Below are 14,225 nucleotides of genomic sequence, written 5' to 3' on the forward strand. Positions count from 1 at the left end.
TGATCATCAGAATTTTGGAACCGGTTTACTGGTTTAAAATTCCTTTAAAAAAATGGATTAATACTCTTGGTAAAAACAGGGAAGAAAAAAACTCTTAAATAGGTGTCATGTTGTCCTCCCCAACCTGCTTCATTACTGTTGGTACTCATGAAGATTTTTGTCAGGATTCATTTGCCTTTTTAATAGCTTCTTCCAAATAAAAGTCAAGAACAGTGATTATTTCTTTACAGTCAATACTTAATCTTGAGTCAATACTGTTCACTTTCTGTCTTTGATAAAATTGACTTCTAATTATTACTTGTGTTTACTTGCTACCTTCCCAATAGTTTTCATAAGTGCTCCTTAAATAACGTGTGACTGAGTGCAGAATGAGTTTGTGATTCCTACCCGACCCGCCGAGCTGCATCCACATGCACTTTTCTGGCAGGAACCTCGCTTCTGAACAGTGTTCACCTTGAAGAAGGCAAAACCTGACAGCTGTTGCTTTGTTCCACCATCCTTATCTGTATCTTTTAATTCATTTTTTAATGTAAAATTCTTTCAAAATGCATATTCTGAGAAATTAAGATAACAGGCATAGTATTATTTCTTTTTAATTGAAAAACCTACCCGTTTGAAGTGGTTTCATCCTTCAGTCCTTCACCGATATATTTACAGATGGTCTGGTGACAAATAACTAAAAGAAGAAAAAGTTAGCCTTTAAATACTAGAGTTGGTTTTAACCTACTTGTTCTTAAAATAAATATATGCACTTTTATCATTACCATGGATTCTTGTCACGGGTCAACTCAATTTCCATTGACCATATTACCCAGCATTCTGACCATTTTACTTGCTTTTGCTTTCACTTGTTGAAATTTTTCTTGTGACTTTAACAGATCAATCAAATCAGTGTTGATTGCTTATTATGTGTTTCATGACAAAAATTCTGTTTGCTTAACTGTTATTTTTTACTTTTAACATTTGTAACTTGTATGTAAGTCTCCCTTTCATACTCCTTGTTCTAAGAATTGTCCTCTAAAATCTTATTTATTGTGGTTATTTATTGAAGTTACGCTTCTTCTTCAGCCACTTTCTTCTGTGGCAGGTCATCAAACTTATGTGGATGTCTGCTTCCTGATGTATAAAGATTTATTTCAGGTGTGTGTATACTATGTAACGAATTAATATATTTTCACTAGGTAGTATTATTGGGTGTTGTTTAAAGCAAGGAATATCTTGAACTATTCTCAAAGAGTTGCTGATGTATTAGCACAGACTTTTTGCTTGACCACACGCAAATCTTGAAGTTTTTAGATTCATAGAATTATAGAATGGTTTGGGTTGGAAGGGACCTTAAAGATCATCTAGTTCCAATCCCCCTGTCATGGGCAGGGACACCGTCCACTCAATCAGGTTGCTTAAAGCCCCATCCAGCCTGGCCTTTGATACTTCCAGACACGGGGCATCCATAACTTCTCTGGGCAACCTGTTCCAGTGTCTCGCCATGCTCACAACAAAGAATTTCCTTCTAATAACTAATCTAAATCTATCCTCTTTCAATTTAAAGGCATTCTCCCTTGTCCTATTGCTACATGCCCTTGTTAAAAGTCCCTCTCCAGCTTTCTTGTAGGCCCTCTTTAGGTACTCGAATGCTGCTGCAAGGTCTTCCCAGAGCCTTTTCTTCTCTAGGCTGAACAACACGAACTCTCTCCACCTGCCTTCGTATGAGAGGTGCTCCAGCCCTCTGATCCTCTTTATGGTCCTTCTCTGAACTTGCTCAAACATGTCCCTGTCCTTCTTATGTTGGGGGCCCCAGAGCTGAATGCAATAGTACATTTAGATCCTCATGAGAGCAAAGTAAAGGAGGAGAATCCTTTCCCCCACAGTAGCTAAGTGACTGAGACTAAAACAAACAAACAAAAAAATTGTTTAGGAGAATTTTTTATTAAAGTTCCTATGGAAATTATTGTTTTTATTTTAAAAATTTATTCCAGAAAAGGAAAAAATTACTGTTTTCAGCAAATAGCTCATATGCTTATGTTCATCTATCTTTTCAGGTTTCCTTCATTGTATCACTTTTAGGTAACATTTTATCCTTCAACTTTGTCCCAAATGTTAATTCCTTAATATATAGTTATAATTTTATCTTACTCTAAGATGGTTCTATTGAAGAATTAATTTTTAAAAGTTGCCAAAGCCTCTTGTATAGGCTTTTGCCTATACAGCAGGAGGATGTAATGTTTCCTTAATGATCTTGTAGTTTTTGTGTCAGTTTTGATTTGTAAGTGGCATCTAAATCTTTAAGGATACGGCGTTAAAAAATAAACTTTAAAGTGGGCCAGGTGTAATTCCTCCTTTGAGGATTAATGTGATTATTTTCATGGTTAGAGGTCATATATTTTTCTACCAGGAGAGGTCACCATGGTAGTTTACAAAAGACAGATTTTTACTTTTATTGTAAATGATCTTGCAAAAAGAGGGGTTCTTAGCTTGTGGGAGTAAATTAACTAATTGTGCTGTTCTAAAAACAAGAACAAAACATTTTTATCATACACATGATGTTTTTACACACTATGAGTAACAGAATGCAATAAATCTTCAATTTGTATGACAGCGTTGTAGGTGAAAGGGAAATTTTTCACTCTTGTAATATTTTGATATTAACTTTTAAAATTTAAGAATACTGAGTCTTCTTGACTTCGAGAAAATATTATGATTTTGCTATAAATCATACTGATTCAACTTTGTTAATTTAATTTCCACTTGTATGCCATGATGTATTTAATGTTGTGGTCATTGCAATGGAAATGAAGGAGGGATAGGAAGTACTGTCTATCTTAATGTGCTTTCCAGTTCAGAGCACATATCTGAATGCAGAATCACTGCAACATTTTCAGGCTAAGTGGTAATGGCAAAACGGTGTAGGAGTTGATATATTGAATTGGATCAAAGCTTATTTATTTCAGTGTTGTATCTCTGATAGTGGTCTGTTTTCAATGCAAACAATGAAGACTTTCTTACAAAACTATTATCTATTAAAATATGTAAAGCACTTCTGAGTCTTTTTTTCTTTCACCAGGGGTCACTACAGTCCTGATGAGTGGTTTCCTGCTGTAGTTTTCTCAGGCTTATAAGATAAGACTTTAAACGGCATGTGCTGTCCTAGAAGCTTTCTGCAGCAGAGCCACAAACAAGGTGAATAGTCTTAGTGTTTCAGCTGTGATCACCTTCCCTGTTTCAGCAGGGCTGCATCCTGGATTCCAGTGTTTTTTCTAGATGACCTCAGCTCCTGTGGTACCTCATCCTTTGGGAGACAGACTTTACACGTCCATTTTCCTCTGGTTTCTTCGCTGGAAAAAAAACAACAATGTATCTTCCAAATACATTAACACTTGTAGTTCATAGTGCTACAGTAACAGAGGGTACACAGTGCTTTTAAAGACTTTCTTTTCAGGGTCCTCACTTGTTGCCCTTGTTGCGAACCCTCGCCGCCCTCTCACATTGCTTGGTTGCTAGCAGTCCTCATGTGGTGACTACATTCACCAAATAGCTTTTACTAAAATTCCGGAGAATAAACTGAGATGGAAGATTAGGAGCTCCCAAATCAGCTGCTGCTTAAGCTTTTCAGGATGGAAGCTCATGCTGTGGCTGTATTTAGGAGTCAGGGCTTGAAGGGAGGATCTGATCGAAGAGTGCTAGGCTGTAGAAGAGTCACACAGTTCTGTGTCTTTCCTCAAGTCAGTGCTTGGTTTTGGCTTTATATAATGATTTCTTCTGCATCAATGCCATGAATACATCTTCCTGTTCTATATGTAGGACAGACTTCTCAAAGTACCCAAACTTCAGAGCAGCTAGTGATAGTTGACTTAAGCCACCTAAGGCATGTATGTATTTAACTGCTCTGTTTCTGAACTGAACCTCAGGATGGCTTTTCATTTTTGGAAGTAGTGCATTAATGACACCATTTTCAAATATGTTTTTAAAAGAGAATGCACTTTTCTTGTCTATAGTGGAGGAGCTCTCCCATTCCTTTATTTTTGTGTCAACTTTTGTCCCTTCTCCCACTTAATCTATGTAGTCATATCATAAAATGCTGTGCCATCTTTAATCTGTTAGCAGAGTAGAAAAAAGGCTGCATGGTATGTAATCTTAATTTGGTCTTCTTATGATTTATGGTGAACTGTATGCATTCTAATAGGTTTGAGGGCATTTTCTCCATCCCATCAAAGCAATCAGTGTTAGAAAGTAAAACTGATTGACTATTTATTTGTGCCAATTTATAATTCTGAATCTGTGCTTTGCCATGTGACACTAGCACTTATGGCCTTCTCTAGGTCTGTTTAATAAAGTGATATGTTGATAGCCTAGTACATGAAATTCACAGGTACTTCTTCTGCTGGCCTCACCAGATCATTTCTTACAGATGATAATGAATTTCCTACAGATTATAGCATATAGAGTAGGCCCCTTAATGTTTAATGGCATTTTATAATATTAATGTAGTGTATGTTGCCTGTGTAAAAGCAGGTGTTAATGAGATGTCTGATCCTTTAAAGGCACTGACCGGTAAACTGCTTCAGTAGAAAAAAACACACCATTTCTTTAACACTATGGAAGAGTCAGACTATATTAGTTTAGAATACATCTGAATAAAAATAAACACATGACTCAAAAGCTTTTGCTCTATTCTTTTACTTCTTGTAAACCTGTAAGAGATAAAACAAGAGGGAGAATCCCTGTTTCTTTCTGAGCTTCTTATTGGTATGTGGGAAGATGAAAAAATAGATCAGGAGTATTATATTATTAGAATATAAAACATCATTAAAATAGATATGGAATATTGTTTCATATATTAAAAATATTAAGAAAAAAATGATTCCACAAGCCTTTCAACATATTCTATAAGCTTATCTGCTACATGATCTTGCTGAGTTGCCATAGTCTCTCTGGAATAAAATGTAACTTTCAAGCTTCTCACTGTGAATTGCAATACAGTTATTCTTGTGGGTTATATTACTGTGTGGGTTGCTCTTGCGCAGTACAGAACATGTTGTGTTGGACGATTGCTGTGTGCTTTTCAGCTACCTAAAATAGAAATCATTGTGCACTAAGTATGGCTGAGATGAACTAATAAAGGGCCAACTCATCATGCCCTTAGTCAAATTTTACTCAGTTCTTACTCTAGCTCTATAGAGGTTTTTTTGTGCAAAGTGGTTTCAGAACGTGGCCAAAGAGACTAGAGAAACATTTCTGACTTGGGAGTGAGAGGAAGGTGGAGAGGTACATGCAGGATTTTTCCTATTCCTCTCCTCAATATTTTGAGACCCTCCCAAAATAAAAAGGTAAAGAAACATCAATGTGATTATTTACAGTTCCGAAGTGGATATTCATATTGGATATATTCCACACCAGGAGCAAAGCTAAACCCTTCCCCTCCTACCAGAGGTGGTCCCTTCAGGTCAGACTTCAAGGCATGCTGTTGGGGAACTGGAAGGCTCCTGTGGAGTAATGGTGATCTATAGAGAAATGAAGAACTTCAGGCACTAACTTCTTGAATCTTCTTGAATCACTGTTTGATTGTGTTTGCCTTAGCGGTATCTTTCTGAATTAAGCAAGTCTAGAAAAAAGTCATGCTCACAAATAATTGAGACCGTAGTTCATTTTCTTTGTAGAAAAATTGTTGCTTGCATAAACAGAATTAAAACCTCAATCTTCCTCTCCAACTCACTCAACTCACTTGAATGGTAGGTGTCACAGGTAATGTGACAGGAGCACCATGTGGTTCCCTCATTAGCGCACAACTTCATTATGTACAGGAAATAGCAAATGTTGATAATCTCAAAGATAAAGATGCTCCTGGTAAGAAGTCAGAAAATTCAGCATATTTATCAGGCATGCATGGAAAGAATTTTTGAAGAAAAGACTTCAGACTTTTAAACATTAAGTGCACTGGTTTTGTCTAAGAGATATAAGTCTGAATAAGCTAACGATGCTATAGGACACTTAGCAGTGTTTGGCATTTTCCATATATTGGATGTTATATTTCCACATATGATGTCTGTCATCTTTATAAGAGTAAGCATGATGGTAGGAAGTAAGTATTTTCAGTATCAGTAGGTTTTCATAGCATTTGGGTAACTATTTAGCTAAACAGGTCACTAAATTGACATTTTCAACCCTAAGGACTGGAAAACCTTGAAGACAGGTTATCAGATTAAATTTTGGACATAAGTACACGTGTGCAAACATTTGGACTGTTAAACCTTTATGCCTGCTTCTGAGGCTTCATTGTTTTGAGCTGTCATTCCTTGATTGAATCTTCGTGAGCACACACTATTCATTTAGCCATCCCACTTCCTCCTTTTACCCGAGCACCTAAATATTCCAATAAAAAAAGAGAAGAGAGCCTTGTGTGTGCTCTCCACCTAAAACACAGCTGCAGCTGAGAAAATACTCGTCTTTTTTATGTGTGCACTTTAATCACTCCAACCGAACTCCTTCCCTTCTCCTGCTTCCCCTGTGCAGTTATCCATAACTGTACTGGAACATATTGTAAATTCCAGGCTATATATTTCAGTTACGCACACTTCAGTACAAAATGTTGATTTTCTGTGGTAATGTGAGCATTTTTTAATTTGGTTATCAATGGCATTCTTGGATAAAAATTGATGGCTTTTCCACAAGAGGTTCTTACTTGACTGATTGGATTAGATAGGGATGGAAGTTATTTGCATACATATTCCCCCTTAAGCTTATTTTTTCATATTTTTAATAAAATTAATAAAATGAAGTTATATTAAGAACAGCATAAACATTACTATGTACTATTTTATGCTTTTTTGGGGGGGTGGGGTGGGTGGGGAGCGGAAACTTCTGTGGTGGCTAGACTTCAGAAAAAGAAAAAAAAAATGAAGATGAAATGAGTTTAAGGGCTTCCACCTGACTGGGCAATGAATATTATAGGTGTGTGGTTTTGGTTTGGGGTTTGTTTTTTTCCCCAGACAACATGGACAAGCACAGAATAATGGAATGCTGCTACTGACTTTAGCAGATGTATTTGATTGTACAAGTCCATCCAGTTTAAAATCTGTAATTATATTATATGTCAGTTCTTTTCAGTGAATAGGCAGTTACTTCATGTTAAATGCTTTCCGAAGTATTCTGTGGCAAATTGAAAAGAGTGTCCTTTACCACTAACAAAACAGGAAGAGACTAATGTGAGTGTGAAGAACCTGATCCATACTGTTTCCTTACTCTGTGCTCCACTTCCTGGAAGATAATTCTAGTTGCACTGCTGCCTAAAGACCCTCTCCACTGGTACATTTGCCAATAGTGTGCCTCTGGCTGTGCCTCTGGAGTAGGTTCAGTGCCCCAGACAAAGGATGATGCTCTGTGTTTTTCCACACCTGTCCTGTGATCCTTCAATGGGTCATGGCAAATGTCCTGACAGTTTATGACAGCTGTTCTGTTCAAAGGATATGCCGCTTTGCTTTCCTTTGGTTTCCTCACAGGAGTTCAGAGAAGGGTTGTGGAGAAAAATGGAAGGCTGGCACTCAAAGCTAATTGCTATATAGAGTAGCCAAGATTATTTACTAGCTCTATTTTGACCAAGACTCATGTGACTCTTATTTTTTTGAGGTAATAATTTGTTCCTACTTGCTATTTTTTGTTTTGATGTAATTAGAGGAGCTAATCCCTGGCTCTCTGTTGATGCCAAAAAGCTTTCCAGGTTAATGACATCTGCTGAGAATCCTTCATCATGTTTTTTTTTTTCCTTCACTACCTGCAGAAGGGAAGAAGCACTGCTGGGAGCCTAAATAAAAAAAGTTTTGTGGGATCCTTGTGAGTATAATCCCATTTTGAGAGTAAGAGTTCTGGAAAGTTTCAGAAATCTGAAGAAAAATCTGAAATTGAAATACAGATGGATGTAAATTGTCAGGAGACTATTTGGCATACCATTTAATTTGCAGATTTTTTTTGCAGATTTTTTCTGGTTCATGTTTTATCTGGAACAACTCTTCACCATCTTTTGTTGCCATTTCACTAAGAACAAGTATTTTTTCTGACTTCCCAGAAAATTGCTGGTTGTTTTCTTTTTTTTTTTTTTTTTCTTTACCAGAAGGTAAATGTGAGGCAATAAATTTAAGGTTCTGAAAAGCGTTTATGTGTATGGGAGGAAAAGGAGGCAGGTTAGGCTTTTTTAAAGGTGAATTTAGTGAGGTGAAGCTTGATCTGCCTCGACAGCCCTGGAAATTGATGTCTTCTATCTTTCATTAAAATATACACAACAGTGTAAATTTCATAATCTTCCTTCCCCTCCCCCCTCCCCCCCCCCCCCAAGCGACCACCTATAGAGCTGTGATGTTTCTCCAGTTTCCATGCTCTTTTGGTCTTTGGCCTGTCTGAAGCTGCCAACAAATGTGTTAATTGCTGTGGTGTTTGTAATATGGACACCTGTCCAGGACAAAATGAATGGAGATCAGTAATTAATTTCAGATTTATTGACGATGAGGTTCCTTCTTCCTCCTTCCTGTCAACAATATACTTTTCCTTTCCATAGACTGTGCAACCTTATTGATTTCAGCAGGGTTTCCTGGACACAACCAAGATGGGTTCTTGTTGATGGCTGAAATAAAATCATAGATTCTGGAATTTTTCTAGAGAACAAAATACCCTCAGCCCAGATTTCAGCTTTTAAAAGTCCCTTCAGGGGATCATGAAGGAATAACCTAAGCCTAAGAAAGTTCTGCTTCCTCAGCACTTATCTGCTTTTCTCCTTTCTATGCAATTTTTTTAACCTAACTGATCCAGTGATTTTAATATGTGGTTTCTGTAGAAATAATTCTTCCACTGCCATCAGTGCTGTCTGTTAAGACTGACATTGAATAAACTGCTACTGAGTGGCAGAAGCATGCTTTTGAGGTGGCTGGATGACATGTTTTTTGTTTTTTGTTTTTTGGTTTTTTTTTTATTTGAATTGCTGTAGATATCTTCCCTTGTCAAAGGGTAAGTTGCTAACATTGTCAACAAAATCATGTAAATATGCTTTCTAATTGTGTTTCGTCCTCTAAGACTGGGAGCACATGCATTTCTGAGGTGGAGCTTAGTGGAGCTCAGCCATTTTACATTTTAGCCTACAGATAAGGACATGGAACCATTTGCTTCAGAAATGCTCTTTCAGTTCAAGCTTTAGTACTAGCTTTCTGTCAAATTGCAGAAATAAGTGCTCATGACTTCACAGGCTACTGCAAAAGTTCAGCACTATTACTCCAGCAGGTCTGCCAGGTCTATATAGACAGTGTTGTGCTTTGGTGGAAATAAGAGAACCTTAATAAGAGACTTGGAAAAAAATGATACTGAGTGATGATACCAGGAACCTGGTAAAAATGTAGACAATTTAATAAATGAGAGAACATTTTGCAAGAGTTCTAAAATGCAATAATTGTTTTCCTTTGAAGATTGTTCTTGAATTGTGCTTTGACTGTTATGTTTGAATAAATGTTTGCATTTAGATTTCAGACAGAGCACAAACTTAGAAATATTACTTGTGGAAGCTCTAGATAATGCATTGATTAAAGAAATCAAACTTGTGGAGATATTTTGCTGTGTATTTTCTTGTGCTTCTGCCTTGAAACTGTGCTGTAAACTTTCCTAGCTTTCTACTAATCCTTGGTTTTAGTCAGGCTGAAAATGCCATGAAAACAGACGAAGACTGTGCATATTTTCTTGGTTCTCATTCCAGGCAAAACAAGGAGGTAGAAGTGAATACAGAAATATTAATCTAACTTTGTTAAAAATCAAAACTGATGTGACATTTTACATATTAGAGTTTTTCTTATCTGCTTTTCAGCTTTGAAATACTTTGGTCTCTTTTCAACCACTCAGAATGTCAGTTTTGAAGACCTGTCAGTATTGTTATTCAGTGAAAATCGTGATTTAAGTGTGTTCATTCTTTGGGTGCTTTAGAATTCCCCAGGTGCAGATTGCAAGCATGTTTAAGTTAAAATACAAATATTTTCCAAAGCTGTAATTTATGTAGTAGGTGTTTGGTAACTCTGAGTTACTGGATACAGTTTGGGTTGGAACAAAGCCTAGAAGCTGTATTTTGGTTGTGCTAATATATTGCAATGGCAAAGGAAAACAAGGAAGGAGGGAACAAAGATTTCAACAAATCTGTCAGTGTTGTGATCTTTACTAATCTGTTTTCTTTAGAAGTATCTCAAAACATACTGATCCTTGGTTAGGCATGAATGCTTTACAATATAGTGCTATAGACGGAAGCAATATTAAAATATAGATCATTCATTTATTTGATTTCTGTGTAATTTGCTGAGGTGAATAGCTCTGTGCTGGCACGACGTGCAGCGGAATGCTCCAGCATGGTGTACAGGGGTGTCCTGAATGAGGGAAACCTCCAGGGGAGCTGATAGAGCTGCTAGGGATGCCCAGCTCACACCACAGCAGCTGACAGGACATGGTGTGGCTGAGACCCCCCTGAAAAAAACCTCTGGGGAGCACTGGTGACCCACAAGGGCAAAGAGGGTGTGGGGTGAAAGTTTACATGCAAGAAGGGCACTGTGGCTCTGTCAGCTCAACTGGGGACAGTGGTATCCACTGGGCAGAAGGCCGTGTCCTCTCTAAACTCTGCAACCACCACAACTGACACAGCTGCCCAGCAGAGCTCTGGTTGGAACATGCTGCTGCCTAGATGCCAGGCTGAAGGGTGCCCAGTATGCAGACTGGACCTACTTCTTTGGGAAGTCACTGCCGGGGTTAAAGATAAGAAGAGAAAGCCTCCTGCCCTGGTATGGCCCTCAGATTATTATCCATTATTGAGTTTTCATGTAGTCAGAGGTGAAGTTGCAGTAAAGAAGTCCAAAGACAATCAAGAGAGACTTCAGGGCCTTGGGGCAACTGGTTAAGGGATCAGAAGCACAGGTGAAGTTCTCCTCTATCCTTCCAGCTGCAGGGAACAGTGAGGGAAGAAAAAGGAAGAGCCAGCAGATCAACACTTGGCTCTGAGCCTAGTGTCATTGGCAGAAATTTTGGGTTTTTTGATCATGGGTTGGCCTACACGACACCAGGCCTGCTGGCAACAGATGGGGTACACCTGTCTCAAATGGCGAAAAGGATCTTTGTGCAGGAGTTACCAGGGCTCATTGAAAGAGCTTTAAACTGCAATTGAAGGGGAAAAGGGGTAAAACAGATGTGCTAGAGGTAAACCTGGTCATGATATGCGGGTGTTTGAGGGGTGATGTGCTATCAAGGTCCTTCAGTCTGTTCTATGATGCGCTCAGTACACTGGAGCACACTTGAAATGTCTCCGTACTAACATGCAAAGCATAAGGGATATAAAAGAGGAGCTAGAAACTTTGGGCCAGTCCCAGAGCTATGACATCATTGGCATAAGTGAAACCTGTTGGGATGAGTCCTGTGACTGGGGTGCCACAATGGAGGTCATAGGTCTTCAGGAGGGGTAGGCAAGGCAGGCAAGGTGGGGTGGTGGTGCTGTAGGTAAGGGAGGGGTTGGATCGGATGACACTTGCTGTTGGTGTTGTCACAGTTGAGAGCCTCTGGGTAAGGAAGAAGGGGAAAGCAAATAAAGCAGAAGTCATTGTGGGAGTCTACTATCAACCACCCAGCCAGGACGATGACACCATGGTCATCATAAAAAATAAAATCAATCCTTATGGGTGATTTTAACTTCCCAGATGTTAACTGGAAATATTGTACAGTGGACACAAACAGGTCCAGGAGATTTTGGAAGCACCTTGAAGATAACTTCTTGGTGCAGGTAGCTGACTAGGAAAGGTACCTTCCTAGATTTGTTATTTATAAGCAGAGAGTGATTTGTGTGTGAAGTAGTGATTGATGGCTGTGTTAGTCACAGTAACTATGAAGCTGGTGAGTTTCAAAAGCTGGTGATAGAAAAATTGCCAGCATAAGTTTGATCCTGGATATGGGGAGAGCAGACTTCAGGCTGCTGAAGGAGCTAGTTAGTTAGTAAGGTATCCTGGAAAGCTGCTTTTGAAGGTATTGGGGTCCATGAATGCTGGTCACTTTTTAGAAGCCATCTCTTAAGAGTACAGAACAGGCAATTCCAAAGTGTTGGAAATCAAACAAGCAGGGCAGAAGACTAGCCTGGCTGAACAGGGATCTTCTAGAACTTAGATGGAAAAGGAAATACAAGGACACTGGAAGCAGGGACAGGCAACACAGAGGACTACAGAGATACTGTTAGCCACAGTAGGGACAACATTTGTGCAGCTGAAGCACGCTTAGAGTTCAAGGTGACCAGCACTGTGAAGAACAACAAAAAAGACTTTTAAAAATATGTTAATAGCAAAAGGAGAAGCAGAGATAGCATTGGGCTGTTGCTTGATGAGGTTGGTCACCTCACAAATAGGGATGCAGACAAAGTGGAGACATTTAATGCCTTTTCCACCTGTCTTCAAGACCTGTGTTGAGCCATGGGAACCCTGGAGCCCTGTGTTGAAGACCATGGCTGGGTGGTGGCGTGGGGAAGATAAACTCCCAGCCAATGCTGAACTTCAAGACTTGCTGCTCCAGCTGGATGCACATAAATCTATGGGGCCTGATAGGGCTCATCCCAGGGTACTCAAAGAGCTGGCCAATGTCATTGCAGGACCTCTTTCCATTATTTTTCAATGCTCTTGGGAATCTGGAGATGTCCCAGTCGACTGAAAGCTGGTCAAATGTTGTCCCAGTTTTCAAGAAGGATAAGAAGGAGGACCCTAGTAATTACAGGCCTGTCAGTCTCACTTCAGTGCCTAATATAATTATGGAGAAGGTTATTCTAGGAGTTACTGAAAAACAGTTGAGAGACAACACAGTCATTGGTCATAGCCAGCACGGGTTCACAAGGGGAAATTCCTGCTTAACCAACTTAATTCCCTCTTATGACAAACTCACTCAAAGTTGACCAAGGGAAGTCAGTAGATGTGGTAGTTTTGGATTTTAGCAAAGCTTTTGATAGTCTTTCACAATATCTTTCTGGTAAGCTGTCCAGCACACAGCTAGACAAATCCATAATACGTTGGGTGAGCAATAGGCTGATGGGTTGGGCTGAAACAGTTATAGTAAATGGGATTACATCAGGCTGGCGGTCAGTCACCAGTGGGGTTCCCCAGGGTTCAGTTTTAGGGCCAGCGCTCTTAATGTTTTTCTAAATTATCTGGATACAGGAATCAAAGGTATATTAAGTTTGGCAATGATACTAAACTAGGAGGAGCTGTGGACTCCCTTGAGGGTAGAGAGGCCTTACAGAGAGATCTGGATAGACTAGAGAGCTGGACAATCGTCAACTGTATGAAAATCAACAAAAGCAAGTGCTTTATTCACCACTTGGGACAGGGCAATCCTGGTTATACATACAAAATAGGGGATGAGCAGCTATTGAGTAGCCCTGTGGAAAGAGATCTGGGGGTTTTGGTTGATGGCAAATTAAATATGAGTTAATATGAGTTGGCCCTGGCAGCCAAAAGGGCCAACCGTGTCCTGGGCTGCATCAAGCACAGCAGAGCTAGCTGCTTGAGGGAGGTGGTTGTCCCACTCTGCACTGCAATGGTGGAGCCCCAACGTGAGTGGTTTAGGACTCCTCAATATAAGGGCATAATACTATTGGAGTGTGTCCGGAGGAGAGCAACCAAGATGGTGAAAAGCATCAAGGGCAGGACTGACAAGGAGGGGCTGGGGTCATTTGTTTTATTCAGCTTGGAGAAGAGAAGGCTGAGGGATGACCTCATCACAGTCTACAACTTCCTCAAGAGGGGCAGTGGAGGGAGAGGTGCTGATCTCCTCTCTCTGGAGACCAGTGATGTGGCATGAGGAAATGGAATGAAGCTGCATCAGGGGAAGTTCAGATTGGACATTAGGAAAAGGTTCTTCACTGGGAGGTTGGTTGGTCACTGGAATGGGCTCCCCAGTAATACGATTTCATTTTAGGTAGTCCTGCAAGGAGCAGGGAGTTGGACTTGATGATCCTTATGGGTCCCTTCCAAACTGAGTAATTCTATAATTCTATTTGGAATATAAAAAAGTTGGTATTACACTTTTTGGTTTGATCTTTATAAATTCTGTTTCACAATCTAGAATTGTAGAATTGTTTCATATGTTTGTTAGTTTTAGGAATAATATGCTTGTAGCCTCCTTTAATTTCTTCTTTTTTTTTTTTTTTTTTTTTAAGTTTAAGTTTTGGAAAGAACCAAAAGAATATTGTGTTT

General features: G+C 39.2%; 1 protein-coding gene across 1 annotated transcript in view; it reads left to right on the forward strand.

The window, feature by feature from the left end:
• Nucleotides 1-14,225, forward strand: part of LOC308065854 (potassium voltage-gated channel subfamily KQT member 1-like) — a 520,908-nt gene that overhangs the window by 38,605 nt on the left and 468,078 nt on the right. The gene's annotated exons all lie outside the window — the stretch shown is intronic.

Source organism: Falco punctatus, assembly GCF_963210335.1.
Source record: "Falco punctatus genome assembly, chromosome: 6".
Classification (NCBI taxonomy): Eukaryota; Metazoa; Chordata; class Aves; order Falconiformes; family Falconidae; genus Falco; species Falco punctatus.